General features: G+C 41.2%; 1 protein-coding gene across 1 annotated transcript in view; it reads right to left on the reverse strand.

The window, feature by feature from the left end:
- The window catches only part of Tprg1 (tumor protein p63 regulated 1), a 127,438-nt gene extending 107,467 nt beyond the window's left edge, over window positions 1-19,971 (reverse strand). The window contains exon 1 of the mRNA NM_001108320.1: window positions 19,770-19,971. The gene's annotated coding sequence lies outside the window, so the exon portion shown is untranslated. The remainder of the gene's footprint in view (window positions 1-19,769) is intronic.
- Between the last annotated feature and the right edge of the window lie 323 nt (window positions 19,972-20,294).

Below are 20,294 nucleotides of genomic sequence, written 5' to 3' on the forward strand. Positions count from 1 at the left end.
CATGTTCTAGAACTACCATTCTCTTTCCTGTCTTCTCCTGTGAGCAGCTTCAGAGCAAGATATACACTACACCTATCTTCATGGACCAGTGGTTGATATGGATAGGACCAGATTTTCTAGTGAATGGGTGGCTGGCCTACTTGTTTCTCTGCCATGTTTGAGCTTTGATGGGCATAGTTGAGTGCTCTGAGACTACCTATGAACTGAATAGTGTGAAACCTTTCCTACACAGAATCTCATGCTACAGGCTAGCTCCAATCTATGGTAGATCACAGACTAGTAGAAGTGAAAGGGTGTTTGCAAGTAGTAACAGCTTTGATGATTGAGTCGTGGTGGCAGTTTATCCATGATGTATGCTGGAAAGGAGAGAGGATAGCTGGTGGGTGGGGAGAGAGAAAGAGACATGTGGAGAAAGGCACCTCAAAGCTAACCACACATTAGATAGGCTGAGGGCATTCCAGACAGAGTTGTGAGGTATGAGAAGGTGTGTGTCAAGGAGAGCAGATAATATAGTATGAGTAAGCCACATGTCAGCTAACCAGCTCTGAGCACTGTCCTCGGTGAACTAGTTATGCTTGCTGGAAAATGTCTTTGGTGGGTAACAGTGAGAAATCCTGCTGGCACTTCCTCTGTGTTCCCTTGTGTTTGAATTCAATCCTCCATATCTGCAGGGAAAATTTCCTCCCAGAAATGCAAACATAGTCAAGGTCAGCACTATAATGACTCCATTTGCCTCAAGGATTTCATTAAATTAAAGATGTAGAGGTCATAGAGAAGTAAGTTCCATTTGTGTTCACTCCAGCATGACATCATCTATCCATTTCTCACATCTTTCTTTCCAAGTCAACAAACCCTTTCTTGACTGTGTGTTTATTTAATCTATTTCACTTACAGACTGACGTATCTCCAGTTCTTGACTTCATAAACCCGTAAATATAAACTCTAGAAGTAGATGTTCATATAACCCTACACAGGGACATTTTAGACAGAGGGCATTTGGCAGAAAAGATTTGGAACACAGTATAGAAAGAGGCCCATCAATAACCCAGGAATGGAGTTGGGAAACTTCACTCGGGCAGTAACCGTGTCCTGTTTTGAGCAAGTTAAAAGCCATATGCAAGAAACCAGCCTAGAAGAGGACATTGGTTCTGGTGTGCTTCAGACTGAGGATAGGACTCAGGTCTTTATGCATTAGTGAAAAGGGAGCCGAGAGACTCAAGCAGGCAGCCAAGACTAATAACTCAGATCTCAAGGCAGCTTTTCTACTCTCTTCAAACACAACAGGAGCCCTAACTTTGAATTTGTTGATTTGAATGAAAAGGAATACAGTAGTTAGAAATTAGACTAAATCTCAGTTCTGATTACTAGGACATCATAGAGAAGTGTGTGGATTATTATCCAGCAAAGATTCCCACATTCCTGTCCAGCTCAGACCAGACAGAAAGAGGAACAGGCTTTTGATGACCACACACTCTCAGGGGCCAGCCTCCATTTTAAGTCAGTGATGTCTCACATTCAGATTCAAAAAAATCCAGGGTAAATCCTCTATTCAATATTGATAGTACAACATTTCACTGAAATAAAATTTCAAAAAGAGTATAAGAGGTGAAGTAATTAATATACACTAGGAAAAGCTAGTCTATGAGATCTTGAAAGATACATAAACTGTAGTTTATTGTTCCTTAATGAAGATTTTGTGAAGAAAATGTTTCACTGAAGTACAGTGTGTGTGTGGATGGGCTGACAAATTATCACAGAGTAAATCCACCCATGCCACTTCCCCAAGGTCAAGGAATGCCTGCCACACGAATGGCTTCCTGGAAGCAGTATTTCTGTTTTCAAAAGCCATGTTCACTCAGTACCACATGACAGACACCCAAGGCCCTGACACACATTTTCACAAGCATCATTAGTCACTTTACAAATAAGAAGACAGGTCCTGAGCTGAGGGCAGGGTAGTGACAAAGCAAATTAGAGGTTATAGCAGGGCTCCAGGCCCCTCTTTCCTGTTCACAGCCTAGGATTCCTAAGAAGGTTTAGCTAGCCTCTGAAGCAAGAGAAAACTGTTGTCTGGAGTAATTCCTTTCTCCTTGAGTCAGCACTTAGTTCTGCTCTTTGACTCTAGAAGCAGACTGTGAGCACTTTCCTAGACCCTGCTTAAAATCCCATTTACATCATTGTTTCCTGTCAGGGGCACCCAATGTATGCCAGGCACAGGGATAAATACTTCAGTGAATTAGCCAAGAGACCCTTCCTGCTTTTCAGCAGATACTTTCCAAACTCTTCGGTTTCTGTGAACATTCTGTTCCACCACTTGGTGAGGTGACAGGTCTCTTTTTGAAAGGTAGTATCACAGGGGTGACAAGGGACCACTGACCCTGTTATCAGAGGAACAATGGAGACATTTGTTAGAGAAGAAGGAAAATATACCGATGTTGACAGGAGCAAAGAGCACAGTGATTTCATTTGACCTTGGAAAGCATAAGGGGAGTTACTGAAGCTCTTGCTTTTCATGGCCAACCTTGTCATAAAGAGGGAAAAAAAAGTGTGACCATTACTGATTGTCCTGCTTTGTTGGCTCGGTAACATACAGCAAGCTGCTTCTTGGTCATTGTACATCTGCTCAACAGAGTTCTTACTGAGACCGAGGCCATATGGGCACTGTCCACTCCTTGTGTCTCCGAGCTCTTTGACACTCCTGCCTGGTGCACAGCCATCCAGAATGTCACATCTCTCCTGCTCCTTACAGCTGGGGTTACGGGTTGTTTCCTTACACGTGGGCTATAGTTTCTTCCATAGGCACATAAGCATACAATGCCCTCACAGAGCCTTATATGCTCTTGTTCTTCGACCTGTACGAATTAAAGCTGTATAGCTGTAAGATGTAGGGCCTAGCTGGAGGTAATGGGCTTCTGAGGGGTGGTGCTAGTCCAGATCACAGTTCCAGCCCAAGCTCTCAGTTCTCTGATCCACTGAGGTATAAACGAGTAGCTTCACATTCCGATCTGGCCATCACAACTGCCATAAACTCTACCATACTTTCTTGACCATTATGGACTGAGCCCTTCTCAAACCATGAGCATAAATTAATCAGTCCTTGCTCGAGTTGCGTTACACAGGTGCTTTGTCACGGTGGTGAAAATAGCAAGTAATACTGAAAGCGTCTCTCCTGGGCTGATGTAGTGGGCTGTAGATGAAGTGACTTGCACCTCAGGAGGCTCAGTCTCTCTTGCTCAAATGCAACCTCTCAGCTACCCGATTTCCCCTCTTCTATCTGCCATCAGCTCAGTTGTTCAGGCTGCAGATCATGTCTACAGCTGCTAACCAGTTATCTTGATTCACAGGAACTTCTAACTCATCACAGCCAAAAATAAACTTAGCATGCGTTTACCTCATCCATAAATGTATTGGTCTCTAGTCAAAATCCAGGGAAATATATCACAATAGTAAAATTCCCCTTGTCAGAAAACTCTTTGAGTCATTTTTCTTGTCCAATCCTTACCCATCAAACACTTTCACTGCCTTCTGAGTTAATAGAAGAAAGAGAAAGGAAAAGAAAAGAAACATGACTGTTCCTAGGTCTGATGGAGGAAAAGCATGTGGGCAAGCATGGCCAGTGGCAGGGATATGTGGGAGAGTTCAGAGTGGACAGAAGCAGACGGAATTGTGTCATGTGGGGAGGAGGTTGAAAAGGAGACGGGAACCAGGTGCAGCATCAGAAGGACCAAGGGGTACAAAGAAGGCAGGTAACCAAAATGGCTGGATTATAAGGGAAGAGCATCTCAGCCCCCTGGAGAGTTTCAGGTAGGGGTGGGTTATGCCAGCCAGGAGAGCTCTGTAACAGGTGGGGACTGAGGTGTTGCAGGGAGAACCTGGAGGACAGGTTCCTGTTTTGATATGTTAAATAAGCACTCAACCATTTGTCCTAGGTTTTAAACCTAACACCTTCCAATCCCTCAGTGCCTACTAAACTTTTTACTTTGTTCCATTCCCATAGCAGTAGCTGGTAGTTAATGTCCTAGAGGTCACTGATTGACTATTCAATTGTCACCTGTGGTGGTTAGTAGTGATAACTGTCAACTTAATAAAATCTATAGCTACCTGAGAGATAGACCTACGGTCATACCTACAAAGATTGTCTTTATTAACCTGATGTGAGAACATGAATCTTGATCAAGGGCAGGACTCTTGATGGGGATCCTGGACTATATGAAATAAAGAAAATGAGCAAACACTAGCAAACTTTAATGGTTTGGAAATGCTTGCCCAGGGAGAGGTGTGGCTTTGTTTGAGTAGGTGTGGCCTTGTTGGAGGAAGAGTCCCACTGTGGGTGTGGGCTTTGAGACCTTCCTCCTACTTGCCTGAGAGATTCAGTCTTACCTTAGCAGCTTTCAAATGAAGGCATAGAACTCTCAGCTCCTCCTGCACCATGCCTACCCGGGCTGCCATGAGCCCACCTTGATGATAATGAACTGAACCTCTGAACCTGTGAGCCAGCCCCAATTAAGTGTTGTCCTTTATTAGACTTGCCTTGATGGTGGTGTCTGTTCACAACAAGAAAACCCTAAGGATGACACACAGATATTCCTTGCTCTCTTGTTTCTTGACTGTGGATGCATTTTAACAGCAGCTTTAAGCTCCAGATGCCCTGACATCCCTGCCAAATAGGATTGACTGACTGTATGCTGAGATGTGAGCTAAGATACTTTCCCCAGGAGGTTGCTTTGGTCATGGATTGTCACAGCATCAGGAAAAAAAAATCTAAGAAGGTGTCCCATCATTTTATTTGGATGTACAGATGTGTCCCTCCTAACCTCCTTGCTGTACTTGAATAAATCCAAACTCCAGTGAATGGTGAGCCCCTGGTCTGAGCAGGTACCTTCTGGTCCTGTCTCACTGTCTCTCCTGTACCCTATCTCCTCCCATCTCTTCTGTCCTCAGTAAAATTCATTCCTTCTTTCTTAAATTACATTGTGAGTCCTACTTACTCACCAGCCTTCTCATTTCCTTTCTTCCATGATTCCCTTTGCTCTACATAGAGCACCGAGAGCAGAAACAAGCTTCCCTCAACTAATCTCCATCTCATGCGTTAGTGTTCACTCAACCATATCTTCCCATAGACTATGGCGAGCCCTTCAGAACTCCTGACTTGTACTGTAGCTCCCCATTCATTGGTCTTAGCTTTTATATTCTCTCCTCTAATACAGTCCTTGATGATGTTAGCCGTGTTTTATTGGTACTCTGGCATTTTTAGCATCAAGTGGAGCATGTCAGATGCGTTCCTTATGTATCAGCTGAACAAATGACTACATAAGTGATGTCTTCCAACTGATGAATATATGACAGAAAATTTGAAGGACTGTTCATGCCTTGGGCAGTTTCAACTTGTTGTTTCAGCTCATAGGAGACTGCATGGGTAGGATGACCAGAGTCCAAGAGTATAGATCAGTGTGTGCAAGACAGCGAAATCCTTCTAATTAAAACAAATGAACAAAGAAAGACAGAAAAGGCAAAGAAGACTAGAGAATGTCTCTCCTCGAGTCAGACTGACATGACAAAAGATTTGAGGTCTTTCTTCTAGGTCCAACATCCAGCTTGCTGTTTCCAGTAGCCTGTCATGAACAGCAATGTAGAAGACCAATTTCTATTGCTTGCCAGGTACCAATAGGTTGTATCAACAAGTTCTTTGTCTTTGCCCAAGCCTGGGCTCTGTGAACAGTAAGGTTTGGTGAGGGAAAGACCTAAGCCTGTTCTGGCCATCAGGGATACCTACAGAAGTCAGAACCTGTGTGCAGCACAGTATACACGGTCACAGAGGATACCCCAGAGGTAGCTTGTGCCACCAGAGACAGACAGAACAAGAAAACACTTGCTTCATCCTGAAGCCACCGAATGACAATCTCAGTGCCTTTCCTGAGAGCAGCTCTAGTGACAGAAGGGGCAGGAAAGAAGCTTATCCTGAAGCCAATGGACACTCTTCCAGCAGGCACATGAGGATTGTGGGATAATACAGAGAACCAGAGAGCAGTGATTCTCAACTTTCTTAATGCTGCGACCTCTGAATACAGTTAGTTCCTTATGTTTTATAACCATAAAACTATTTCATTGCTACTTCAAAAGTATAATTTTGCTACTGTTATCAATTGTAATGTACATATCTAATATATAGAATATCTGATATGCGGCCCTCAAGGGAGTTGGGACATACATGTTGAGAACCACTGCCCTAGAGTTTTAACAATTAACATCTCACTGTTGGGCATTGTCACTGAAAATGTGTTGGAGAAGTAGTGAAACTCACATGAAATTCATTATACGTCAAACGCTAAGCAAGGCCACACTTTAGACTAATTAGCTAGGAGGTCACCTGAGAATAGTATCATTTCAAGGCCAATTTTCATACTTCTGCTCTGCCTGCTAGAAGAGGTTAACACCTGGAAAGCCAACCTGTTCTACAAGATGCCAAGACATTGAAAGGAGTCTAGAAAGTTCCACCCAGGGAAAGAAAAGACCAGGGATCTAGAGCAACACAGAAGGCTCACTGAGATAATAAGTACCAAGATGAAAGTCATTCTGCATGAGAAGAGCCTTTCAGACTCGCTCTAAGATGACTTAAGGAAAGTTAAAGAAAAAAAAAACCCAAAATAGTTTTACATGTGATTGTCAACAGCAGACAGACATGAGCAAGAGCGACATCTGCTCTTCTTTTTGCCCCCAATAAGCAAAAACAAAACAACAACAACAATACAACTCTATGGTCTTCTATGGAGCATTCAGGAAAATGGTGCAGGAAGGTTAGTAGTTCAAGACAAGCCTGGAACACAGAGCAAGTTCAAGGCTGGACTTCATCTCAATAACAGAAAAAAAAAAAACATAAGAAACGCAAATATTTAAGTATCGTGTACATAAACATGGCCAGAGTAAGAGAGTAAGGAATGTTACATTTCGATGGGTGACCCGCTATGAACTCGAAGCAGGGAGCAGTGGCAGCCACAGTGCACAATAAATGTGCCCAGAAAGCTAAAATTCCTGCCCAAGACAGTCACACATCTCTGTTTCCCTGCTTGTGTATGTCTGAGCAAGAACACTGGGGAGAAATGGTATTTGGTTTGGGTCAGCCTTCCTGTAAATGTGTGTAGTCATTCAAACACTGATCAAGAGGGAACAGAGGTAAGAATGAGAAGGCCAGTCAAAGCTCTTTTTACATAGCCTGATCAGTGTTGCCACGTTGTTTAGTAAGCTGTAATAATGACTGGGCATGTCTCCAAAATGTATTAGCTAGGAGAAAAGTTTGCCTCTTTTTTCTCTAACACTTGGGTCTGCTCTTGCTTTGTGCTGTTTAAGATTTTTCTCTCTTTCCTACCTGACTAGGCAATGTGAGGCTCCAAACACCCTGTATTTGACCCCAGCCTCTGACTCACTCTTCCAAAACTTTGTCAGGAGATGGGCTTATTAGAAAATGCTGGAGAGTAATCAAACCAACCGTCCTCCAGGTAGCAGGGCTGTGGTCATAGAATCTTTAAACCAGGGAAACCTTGCCCATTCTGGTTTAGCATCCCAGTTATCCGCTGTCTCAACGATTGCTAGCTTGATTTACTAAAAGTCTTTTTTAACCATAGGTCTAAGACTCACAATAAATAAAAAGAAATGTGTTAATCCATTACATCTCCATAAGCTATTTAGAGATAATTGAGTTCATGAAAGAGAGAGGAATCCCTTGAAATAAATTTTGTCTACAGGTATGTTTTTAACTTACCACACTCCCATGGTAAGCCCAAGTATGGCCTTTATTCCACTTTCCTTTACTATAGACAATAATGTCTCATTCATAATAATTTACTAACAGGAAATGAAATCTATCCAAAGTTAGTGTCAGTGGAATATTATATAGCTATTGTAATGAACAGTATACAAATTATCAAAAGGACCCCAATATACTTTTATTTTTAATCAAGCAACAAAATAGAATATACCACATAGCATAACATTGGGGTTATAAAGATAAACTACAAATACATAGGGAAAACACTGTTACATTCATCGAAGTGATGATGCTAGTCTTCTCTGGGTGGTGAGAAGATAGATGTTTTCTTCTTTATTATATTTTCTAATTTTTTTCAAAGAGAATTACATAAGGACTATCTAAGGAGCAAAAGTATTATGTTCACAAAAGTATTGAGGATAGGAAATGCTGTTCTTTGCGCACCCACACCATCACAGACTTCCCTTTCCTCAGAACATTCCATTATGGAAAAATCTGTTTCGCACAGAAAATATATCAAAATCTGATTTTTGGAAAATCTCAAAAAGCATCAAAAGTCAGAAAAAGACCAAAATGAATACCAGGGAGAAATTTTACATGATATTTAGAAAGTCAAATTGGTAACTTACTTTGCTGCCCTTTAATATATAAATCATTCCTTCAGAAAACAAAAACTAAAGCTCCTTTGGAGAGATGAGGACAGACAATGTGTGCTGGGAAAGGATTTTTGCACAACGAGTTATGAAATTTGTTTGCGAGCCAAGAAGTCACAAACCTGTTATGTAAATGATACGAGCATATTGCAATTTGAATGATATGTCTTAGATAAGCATAACGCTTCCAAGAAACCAACCAGTCCTCTGAGAGCTAAGTCTTCACTTGCAGATAGACTGGACAACTTGGCTTGGCTGAAATGTGAGTGTTCAAGCAAAAGTCTAAGGATATGGAAGACAGAGGAGAAGTGGGACTAATTGTATTTTAGGTTTGGAGAGAGAATGGTTCAAGAATGCTAACCAAGACAGTATGCACCCTGACCTGACCTAACCCTTAGGCTTAAACCCAGTCAGGCACAAATCAAGCCGAATGAAACCCTTCCATATTTTTCCTTCCATGCTATACTAACCATCTACAACACAATCTTGAAGGCTCAGGGAACAGGAGCAGAAAGAGTGTACGAGCCAGAAGATCAGAATATTTCCTCCCAGGTAGTGTCTTCTATATATGACCGGGGGTCTGCACAGGAAACCTCAACAATATGGTTCCCTCCATAAGATCCGAGCAATGGCATGCTAGTGAGGGTGGAAAAAATTACACAAAGCTCCACCCCTAGATGAAAAGCTCGAGGGAATCAATGGCTGTTGAGAGTGGGAGAGCAGTAGGTCTACAAAAATATGATAGGTTATCATATCCCAAGGGTGATATGATACCAAGGTGAGAGTATACAGAAGACAAATACAAATAAATATAAATAAATATTCAATATATATAACATATAATATATTTTCTAAATTTATATATGATATACATTATTTATATAATATAAAGCATAACATTTAAATACATGTATTATGTAATGTAAATATAGAAACATTTATACAAATATTTAATATATTTTCTTCATTTATATATAAAATAGACTATATGTAATATATAAAACAAGTTAAATATATAAAATATAAATATAGAACAATTATATACTATAAATATACATACATTTGTATGTAATTACATATGTATGTAAATATCTCTAAAGCAGTAATAATTAAAGAATAAGAGCATATGAACTTGATAGAGAATGGAAGAGACTGGAAGAAGTTAGAGGGAGAAAAGTTTTGATGGTAAAATGATAATGAATACAGTTCTCATATGTGTAATTTTCAAAAATGAAAATGGTCCGATTGTCTCTCCTAGGATACATCTTCACTGTCCTTTGTGGTATTGTTCGTATTTGTAGTGAGTGGAGTTTCCCATCATCCATAGATTTTAATTTTTTATGTTTCCCATTGCTGTAGTCCCTTCTATCAGCTGTAGGGTGGAGTAGCAAAGCCAGAGTTGAGCTTTCTTTATCGGAGCCTGAAAGATGTCTGCACTTTTGATTTAAGCACAATGTGTGGGTTAAGTGTAAAGATCACTCACCTACAATTTGAAGACACAAATGTTAGGAGAATTAATTAAGCCAACCCTTTCACAAGATAATGGACAAGGAACAGTGAAGACATAAATTGATTCATTTGGGGCAATCAATATTTTTTTCAGGGAGCAGCACGGCAGAGGTAGAGAGAGCTTTGGGGTCAGCTGGGCTCGAATCCAGGCTCCACAGCTTACCAGCTGCCTGAGGTCATCTAACAATTAAAACCCCTCAACTTGAGTTTTCTCAAATGTGAAGGGAATCCAAAGCATGCCTTGGGGAGAAGTTTAATGATCGTGTGCGCTAATGGGTCTAAAGAAAACCAGCAGAGTATTAAAATATCATTGGAATTCAGAACATAGCTTTTTAGGTGGAGGGTCTGGAAGGGGTGTGATAATCAAGTGAGTCTGAGAAATAGATCAACAATCACGAGCCAAGCAAGACATGAAGCTGGTGGTGGAGAAGGCACTGGGTCAGCACCCGCCTGGAATTCTGCGTTCAGAAGGAAGCAATGTCTCATCCTGAACGTCATCTTTCATTGGTTTCACAAGGAGTTTACTCAACTGCTTACTCTCAAGGTTCCCTCCAATAGCCAGGCTAGGGCTCTTCCCAGGCCAGGTGGAATACCCCCATTAAGACTAGAGAGAAAGCTTAAAGCCATTTACAAAGGTGACCAAATAAAAAGAATACGACTGAGAGTGTCGTAATATATTTATTTAATCATCTTTATCCTACTATAAATCAGAGCTTTCTGAACTGGACTTTTTTGTTCAGATAAACTTGTAGAGACATAGCAAGACAGCCGTTACCCGTATTCTGCACCCCTCCTTCAAGAGCAGAAGCATTGCATGATGGAAACTTCCTGTCTTGTTCAAAATATAGCCAATGAAAACACTTTGAAAACAGTCTATGTGGGGTACTGTTCCAGATAAACCACGCTTCCTGTTCCACCAGCCTCAACTGGTCACTGCTGATTCTGTAGCATCTGTTGTAAGCCAACCATGGTTTCTGGAATTCCTTTACTCAGAGAAAGGTTCCATTTAGAACTTATCTCCCACAGCCCAAGAATATGATCATTGTTCCTTGCTTAAGCTAACTTGAATAATGAATCTAAAATAGATTTCATTGCATGCAATATGCAGCCTAGTGGGAGAATGAGGTATGTAGCAATAGTAAATTGAAGGCGTTCAAAAATCCCAGCACTCAGAAGGCAGAGGCCCGTGATGCCAACTTGGTCTACACAGCGAGTTTCAGGACAGCCGAAGTCCTTCTGTCTGACCCTTCTCTATTCACCAGCCCAGCCTTTCTTTTTTTTTTTTTTTTTTTTTTTTTCTTTTTTTTGGTTCTTTTTTTCGGAGCTGGGGACCGAACCCAGGGCCTTGCGCTTCCTAGGTAAGCGCTCTACCACTGAGCTAAATCCCCAGCCCCCCAGCCTTTCTCTCTGGAGGAAACAAAGCTCCTCTGGGTCAGAAAGCATCCTCGGGCTCTTTTGGACTTTATAGCCAACACCAACAGCAAAGGATCTAAAAGGTATAACCACTTACTGAGTGTGCTCATGGCAGACCCCACTTGTGGAAGAGCAGAAGACAGAACAGAAGATAAGGGGTCTCTGAATCGAGCCCCTACCACTGCTAGCCATTGTGGTGCTGACCTACTTAAGTCGATGCTGACGTTTGTAATGAGAACAACTGAGTAGTCTGAGAGCCACTGTGCGACGGATTCACAATGACTGAGTTTAATAGTAGCGTGGACCCACATTTCTCCCAGTGCCACACAACGGCAAAAGAACTCACCATGCGGAAGTACAAAAGGAAATGATTTGGATGCGAGGCTCAGACTTTTCTAGTTACCTTTTCACATTGTTACTTTTTCCCACTTTGAGAGTAGAGAGCCTGGGTAACTACTGTGTCCCGCACCCCCTTTTAAACTTGTAGGAGCAAGTCAATACTGACCGAGGCAGCGCTGTGACTCAGCTCATCTCAGGCCTGTGCTCGGGCTCTATCATCTGCACTTACAGATTAAGGAACAAAATCTTTGAAGAATAAGCAGTTTTCCGGGTCACTCAGAGAGTGTGTGGCAGAGCTTAAACTGACCAAAGGTCTCTGTGCCCCACTCCTTTACTGTGTCACTTAATGAATAAATAGTAAAAAATTGGTGAGAAGGTACATTCTATATGTTCTTCTCTCTGCTTCTCTCCATTTCTCCCTCTAAGTGATATAATAGTTGTGTTATTAGATTTTTAGCTTAATCGTAATTATATTGTTGTATACATATGTCGAATCATCAGCTGCATGCTATGACTATTAATATATCCTGATTTTATTGATAGCAATACTCTAATAAAAAGATGGAAGAAAATAAATAAATTCTAATAATACTGTGCCAGTGCCTACATAGGATCCCACTGTACAACCATACATTGTTATTTAACTAATCCTCCACAATAAATTATTAACACCATTCCCCTATTGTTCGATTATATGACTATGAGCTAAACTTCTTTATAGTTAAAACTCGTACACCTCAATTTATTATCCAATATTATTTCCTAGACACAGAAATTATGAGTGAAGATGCATTGATTAGTGTTTGATTATTTGTGACTAAACTGCATTCCTTGAAATGCTTTACCAATTAAATTTTAAAAATTTATTTACTTTAGTTTTAAGGCTCTTTTCACTTTTTTTGAGATTATAATTTAATTGTTTTTCTCCCTTCCCTTTCTTGCCTCTAACCCTTACTGTATAGGTTTTAATATTTCTTTTCAGTTGTGTGTGTGCATGTATGTGGTTGGGTAACCACTGAGGACAGTATTGAATATGTGCAGTTGGACTTATACGTGGCATGTGTTCCTATAAGTGTGTTAGGACCAAAGTTGGGTCCTCTTCAAGAGCAGCATTAACTCTTAATTGATAAGCTATCTCTTCATCATTAATTTTTAAAATTTTATTCTTTACTTACATTGCATCCTTACCATAGTTTCCCCTACCTCCAATCCTCCCAGCCCTACCCCTTCCTTCCCTCCCCACTAGATCCACTCCTCCTCTATTTCTTTTCAATAAAAGGAAAGCAGGCCTCCCAGGGATATTAGAATCCACAAAGGTCGACTTCAGGACAATCTGCAGAGGGCTTTATAACTTTCAATGTATTTATTAGTCATTTAAAAATGTTCGGCCGACATTTGTTTTAATAGTACTTGGTCAGGTATTGTGCTGCACACCTTTAATCCCAACACTTCAGAGGCAGAGGCAGGCAGATCCCTGTAAGTTCATGGTCAGCCTGGTCTCCATAGATCTCAGGCTAACCAAGGCTGCATAGCGATACCCTGTCTCATAACAACATAAACTAACAATCATAATAGCAATGGCAGAACTTCCTTTTTACATTGTGAGACCGAAAGGCTGAGGTGTCTAGGTTTGTATAGATGTTTTTCTCATTGATAGTTCCATGCTTTCTTACTGACCATGTAAGTTCATCTACTAAGTATACTCACAAATAAATGTCCATGATGTCAGCAAATTTTAATAATCATAACAATACAATTCTGAGTTAAAAGCATGGGTAATAATGATGTCAGATTTTCAAAGTATACACATAAATTATTCAAATTTATGCTTCCCCGACTCAAGAGGAAAATGAATTGCACTAGTTGGTTTCTGAAGCTTTAGACTTGATTTGCCTAATTAATTAATTCTGCATATAAGACTGTCTTGAATCTGGGTACTTTACTCTTTTTTTTCCCTGTCTGACATAAATTAAATAGCCTAGTGCTACTCTCCATGATATAAAAGAACACCTCATTTATTTAATTAATTAAAACATATTTGGTGGAACAGTGCTTTTAGCTAAGGACCATACTGGAAAGAGAAGTAGCAATTAGGAAGGCATATACACACAGTCTCTGCCAGTGAGAACTATATTGCTGAAGAATTGGGTCTTTGGCAATATGGATAGATAGATCCAATGGAAGATGGATCATTGCACAATGTCTAGGTTAAGGCAGTAGACATCTAGAAAATGTGTATCAAGAACATTCTAGATGTTCCATAGAGTCATACTGACTTGTGCTACTTATGGGTGGAGGAGGTTTTCTACAAGGCATATCAGTAGGAAAATACCTAAGGCCGAAGACCATGGTGATGGATTCTTCAGAGAAGTTTCTATTAGGAGCCATCAGTGATAGAAGAAAGATACCCCGCCGGAGGAATGGCAAGGGGGAGCACAAGCTTCCCATTCTGGAGCTGAAGGGCTATGTCTAAAGAATGTGTACTTAAATGTAGTCCTTATAAAGAACAGCAATGTCCAACTGGGAGTCCAGTAGCCCTGAAGACCCAGGAGAACATGATTGGAGCCCCGTGTACAGAGACCAGTGAGTATGTATGACACTTATAGCATGCGAATGTACCAAGATGTCGGTAGCAGAGACCAATGCTATTCTAGGGGAAGGGAAAGGAGGCACCGCATCCATAAGCATTGGTATCTGAAACTTGACTCCTACACTCCAGCATGAGGTAGTCAACCTGAAGCCTTGATCGATAGACACTATTTGGAAGAACTTTCACTGCTGTGCGTGCTAAGTTTTAGTTCCTTCCCAGGGCCCCAAATTTCCCACACTTAGTGCAAAAGTGCATCGAGTTCAGGAGAAATCGCTGAGAAGTGTGAGTTCCCTGAGAGAAAAGGACTGTCCAACAGTAATTGCTCAGTGACATTTCTAGAGAGTTCTAAAACTTTAAGTTATTTCCAAAACCACATGGGTAGACTCTTCACTGTGAGAACCTTAAGCTCGAGTTTTCAGGACTCAGCCTTAAATCCCATCTGCTATTGGTATTGAGCAGATGACTTTAAGCTCCTGAGCCTGATTTTTCTGTAACGAAAGAATAATATGATGGTAATCTCATCTCAGCTGCTCCACATGGTTTATAAAATATTAAATACGATGCTGTTATCTATGTGCACTGATCACATTTTAATCCCTAGGAAAGTATATTTCTAGCATCTTTCTCTCACCTTTATAAAAAGGAGTCCCCACTTCCTTTTTGGCTAGTACCAGTTTCCCCATTTCATAGACTCTCTTATGGGTAATAGATGAGTATCTACAGCCATCATTTTCAAAACCTCTCTATTTTCTCTTCAACGTCCACACTGAAGACTGTTCTGTCCAGTTCTCACTCATGGCTGTTTCCAGCCCTGAGTAGCATCCTACCTGCTTGTGTACCTTGGTCCCAGACTGAGCATACTTGTGCAGTATGTACGGCCACTCTGGATGTTGTTCCTCTAGCTCCTCCCGTGTTGTCTTGGAACCAGAGTGAGCAGTGAGCAGGGAGCAGATGGTGTGCTAAGTGTGGTCTGTGCTAGAATGTAGGTGAGAAGAGAATATACTGTCCACACAAGTACAAGGGAAATAATCTCTTTGTTAAGATGGGATGGAGATCATAAATGATTCTAGTGATCAAATCCTCTTCTGAGCTGGTGGAGGACCCCTGGAACCTTTTCCTGTTTGGCACACCACTGGGGCTGTGCCTTCTTCAACCTCTGTAACTCAAAGAGACCGCAACATCCCAGACGGCAGCTAAAAAATGCTTATGTTTTCTGTCTATACTATTTGGTAATTTTAAACCATGTATATATATGCACATGTACACATATATAAGTATATATATATGTACAGAAATATAAGTATGTACACATTTGTGTGTATACATATGTCTGTATATATATATGGATAGACAGACAGATGATAGATAGATGTGGAAATATTTTCACTGAATTCTACATTATTGACAACTCAAATTCTCAAACTTTATGCGATCCAAAGAAAGCCCCTAATATTTTTCCTGAAATCGGTTCATCTCATGCCCGTTTTCATTTGAGACGAAGCCACTCCTTCCTACCACTCACTCAGGCAGTACAGGATCCTCTTTGCCTTTTCACCACACAATTGTTCCCCACTCAGTTAAACAGACACAAGCATCCCAACATTCTGCTCAAATACATTGTAAGGTGTTTGCCCTTATGGACACAACACTCACCCTCACACTTTTGCTTGTCCTAACCCCAATCTACCCCCACACTTCCTTTATGCCACTCACACATTCTCCCTGCTGACACTTAGCATTTTCCTTCAGTCTCGCCTCTCTTAAAGCAGGCCTACTCACAGGGTTAGAGAATTTGTTTGCAAAATACCCAATATCCAATAAAAGGCTTTTAACAAATGAAATTGTAGCATTTTAACTTAGCAGTTGCTCAAAAAAATAGCATTAACTGAATGGATCTTGTTCAAATACTTCCTTTTATCTAGGTCACAGTGCCCACTGACCTCCTTTAAAGTAGACATTTATAGCATATGCACAAACAATCATGCACCATGCACAGGAAAATGAGAAATCCTGGCCTATTGCCAGCTTACTGCGGTCAGTGCAGCAAGATTCTGTCACCATCAATCTACCCACCAGGACCACTGCAGACCTCATACCTGCACTTCTCAAAGCATTACTACCTCTTGGGGTAATTTAGTTATTACGGGAGGATAATTTAGCAATACTCACTCTTCAAATCACACACGATAAAGAGTTCAGAGGAACCTGTGTAACACTATTTTTTTATGACTTTCCAATAATCCAGAAAATGCCAGGACACAGATTAAAAACTTTATCGCCACCTTGCAAGAGTTTCTCAATGTGTGTACATCATCCTAAGAAGGGTATATTTACCTCCTTGGGTCCCTTACTTAGCCGTAGTTACTACACTTAGAAACACTGGGTCATGGATGGTTTTTGCATGCTAATTTCCCTGGAAGCTTAAAGCAGATTTAAGGCACACTCGAACAGGTGTTCTGTTCCAGCCAAACTGTGGGTTTCAATAACGAGGAGCCTAGCTCAGTGCCTGGTTGAGGGTGACAATGCTCACTAAACTCACTATGCCAGCATGTGATCCAGTGTTCTTAGCTGGCAATCTGGGGCCAGATTTCCAGCCAGGTTCTGTTTGAACTCGCCAGCCCCATCCACAGTCACAGAGAGCTCCATCTATCCTTCAAAGGCTCGTGAGGCAGCCTTGAGTTGCAACTTCATTCACTGTCCTTTCTTACAGGAAACTCTCTAATCTGTATCTTTCTAAAGCTCATGTCAAATGTGTCTTCTTTGCCCTCAGGAGCATCTCCGGTGGCAGTCCTCTCACCTGTAGGGAATCTTTCCTTACCCTGTGGAACCACTGCCTTTGTGTCCTTTCTGAGGTATTTGTTGCTTGTTTCCCTGTGTCCATGGCTTTTGTTGTTTGCTTGTCCCCCCACCTTCCACATTTTCAACAATAGATGAAAGTCCCTTTAGAGAAAGATTGTATCTACTGTAATTATTCAGCATAAGAATGATATGTACTCGAAGCAATCAAGAGGTAATTATTGCATTAATAACCATATGATTAATAACTATAACATACCAAAGATGTATTATTGGCATACTTTCCCAAAATCTTATCAATTTTGTTACTTCCTCTGCACTGTGGTACATATAATCCCTTTCCTTAACTCTATGCAATTGATCTTTTAAGTAAAGGATGTTGGTCTGCTATTGGCAGCTTTCTTTTCTGTCTATTTATGGTTACATAGTCATAAAGACTATGCCAAAGTTCTGTCATCCTGAATAATGTTGCAGCTTTTGTATTACTGAGTCTTGATATCAAGAAAACAGCCTACATAGGTACCCCACCCAGTGGTCATCTACTGGGTCATCTTCACATCTACCTTCTACATACACAGAAGCCTGGTCCAAGAAACTCACTTCACTTCTCCCTTGACACTGATCTGTGGGCTGGCCCACCCATCCTATATCTCCAGCATGCCTTTGAAAGTGAGTGATTTAAGACTCTGATCCTTAAGAGGTTCCATGAGATCAAATGAAAAAACACTTGGAAGCTTCGGTAAGGACAGACGGTATGGCTGTGTGGCTCTGAGGAGTGCATGTTCTGCCTCTGGGGGAAAGACACCACAGAGATGCCCCTGGTACCCTCTCCATCTGAGTGTGGATCCAGCATCATCAAACTCTTAACCATTCTGAATAATTAAGCATGTGCCCTGTGTTTCATTAAACACTCCCATTAAATATTTGTAACTACTTTGGTTTTGTTTAATAGTTCAGTAAAATCAAAACACTTCTGCGCACTGGATTCATCTGTGTCTGCTGAACTATAAGACCTTTAGATAAATCGAATTCTTAGACTTGACCCGCCATAAGGTCCTAGTGAGTAAAATCCGATTATCTTATAAGATTTGAGGCTATTTTACCTCTTTCAGAGGATCTCAGAGAAATCCATGTGAGCTAAAATCAGGGACAACATCGGTTCTTGACCATCTTCCTAACTTATATCTAAAGAACAATCCCCAAATCTGGCTTGAAAAATGTATAAGAGCCAAACGTTGCATCCCTCATTAATGCCCCTACTCTACACAGCACTGTGATATTTCAGCCAGGTGCTAAGCAGAATATAAAGTATCTAAAGCATATAATGGGAGGAATCTTATAGGATGACACCATTGCCATGCTGAACCAGCCAGCTGCTGCTGGAGATACTCCACATCATTCACTACATGCTATGTCAGCAAAGGCAGAAGAGACCTGCCTTTGACTTAATGATTCTCATGATGACCAGTAGCATCATGTCTCAACATCATGTTACTGTTTTGGGAATAAAGTTTCTCTGTTTTGCATTAGGCGATTGATTGATTTCTTCAGGACTCTTCCTAGACTCACTCTTTGTGATGGCCCTGTAGGAATGAATATTGGGCACTTTCATAATAAACTCAGCAGGTACAGGGGATGGGGTGGTGGTGGCATATGCTTCTCTAACTGAAACTGATCTACACCTTTGAGAATGAAGGGAGAAATGATAACTAAGTCACCATCTTAAAAAATAAACATCTCGGCCACTCACTGAGGCTGAGATTTTCTTTAAAACAAGAGATAAGATGAGAGAGGTCCTGTAAGACGAGGAATCACAGGAGTTGCTGTGAAGGGATTTGGGGCACTTCGGCACCACTGAGACTTATTTTCATGGTGAGAACAGGAGTTATGGATTTCCCTAGGACTTCATGATGCATGCCTTGCAAGTGCTGCTGTGACATTCGTAGATGGCCATTCAGCCTCAAGTTCCAATTTCCTTCCGGAGACCCAGCACACACAGCAAGTGCCAATCAGTCATCTCATGCCTGCACATAACCTTGCAATTTACAAGTTCTTCCTTTCCCATCCATCTTTTTACTTGCTGTCTAAAAACAGCTGTATGTGATGAGGTCTATATATTAATATAAAAAGTCTCTTTCAATTCAAATTTTAAAAATAGGGCCAGACATAGTGCTACACATACCATTAATTGCTGCAGAGGGAGGCAGAGGCAGGTGGATCTCTAAGGTCAAGGCTAACCTGGTCTACAGATGGTCTCTCCTAGATGGCCAAGACTTTACAGAGTCTTGGAAAACACCCCCTCCTCCCCAAAATCCTTCATTATAATAAGAAACAATCACCCTTAGTTTATCATTAAAAGTTCAAGAAGGTCCTTCTACTCTCTTGGCTTCTGACTGGACAGGATGACCTTAGGGGGTAAAGAACAGGAGCAAGAAAGAAAAGCCAGATTTCATCTCGTTTTTAAGCAGTGGTTCATACGTGAATACAACCCCTCAACTGACAAGGCCTCAGTTTACTGAGCCACAGAATGGAGAAAACTGTGCCAGTCCTACAAAGCTCACAGAGAAGTTATGATTTGTTTTTTAAAAAACAATCAATGTATAGATGAGTATGGCAACTGACCTTATAGCCTGAGAACTTGTAGTCTGTGAACCTTGAACAGTAAGGATGGAGGAATTTCACATGCAAGACCATGGGCCTCTCTTACCTGGTGAGGCAGTAGTAGGTCCTCAAGACTCTTCTTCTTCCCAGACAAGGGAGGTAGATCACAAAGAGTGGCTACTGTAGCTCTCTCAGAAGGCTGGACAGGAGAATACACAGGAGCTGCCACCCCACCCCTCAGCTGCACTTCTGTAGCTGAGCTGAGAGCTAACCGCTCCCTCTCAAAGGGGCAAAACTGAGAGAGAATGTTTACAGGGTGGAACTCAGGTGTCAGAGGCAAGGAACTAGGTTTGTGGGTGGAGACTTTCTGGTTCTGCAACAACTCACCTAGCTCATCTCTCTCAAGAAAGTCTGCAATTTTCTGCCAACTTCCTGTATGACCGAATTTGACCAAGGTGAGAAGGAGCAGCTTCGCTCTTGGTGTGCTCTCAATAGTTAAAACCAAACTGGACTTTGAAGACCATGATTAATACTAGTTACCAAATAATCCCCTGACTATTTATGAGAACCCCATGACTTCTGTGTAAGATGTATAGAAGACACATGTGGCACTCTGTCTCTGAAAATGAGC

This window comes from Rattus norvegicus, chromosome 11, assembly GCF_036323735.1.
Source record: "Rattus norvegicus strain BN/NHsdMcwi chromosome 11, GRCr8, whole genome shotgun sequence".
In the NCBI taxonomy this organism is placed as follows: Eukaryota; Metazoa; Chordata; class Mammalia; order Rodentia; family Muridae; genus Rattus; species Rattus norvegicus.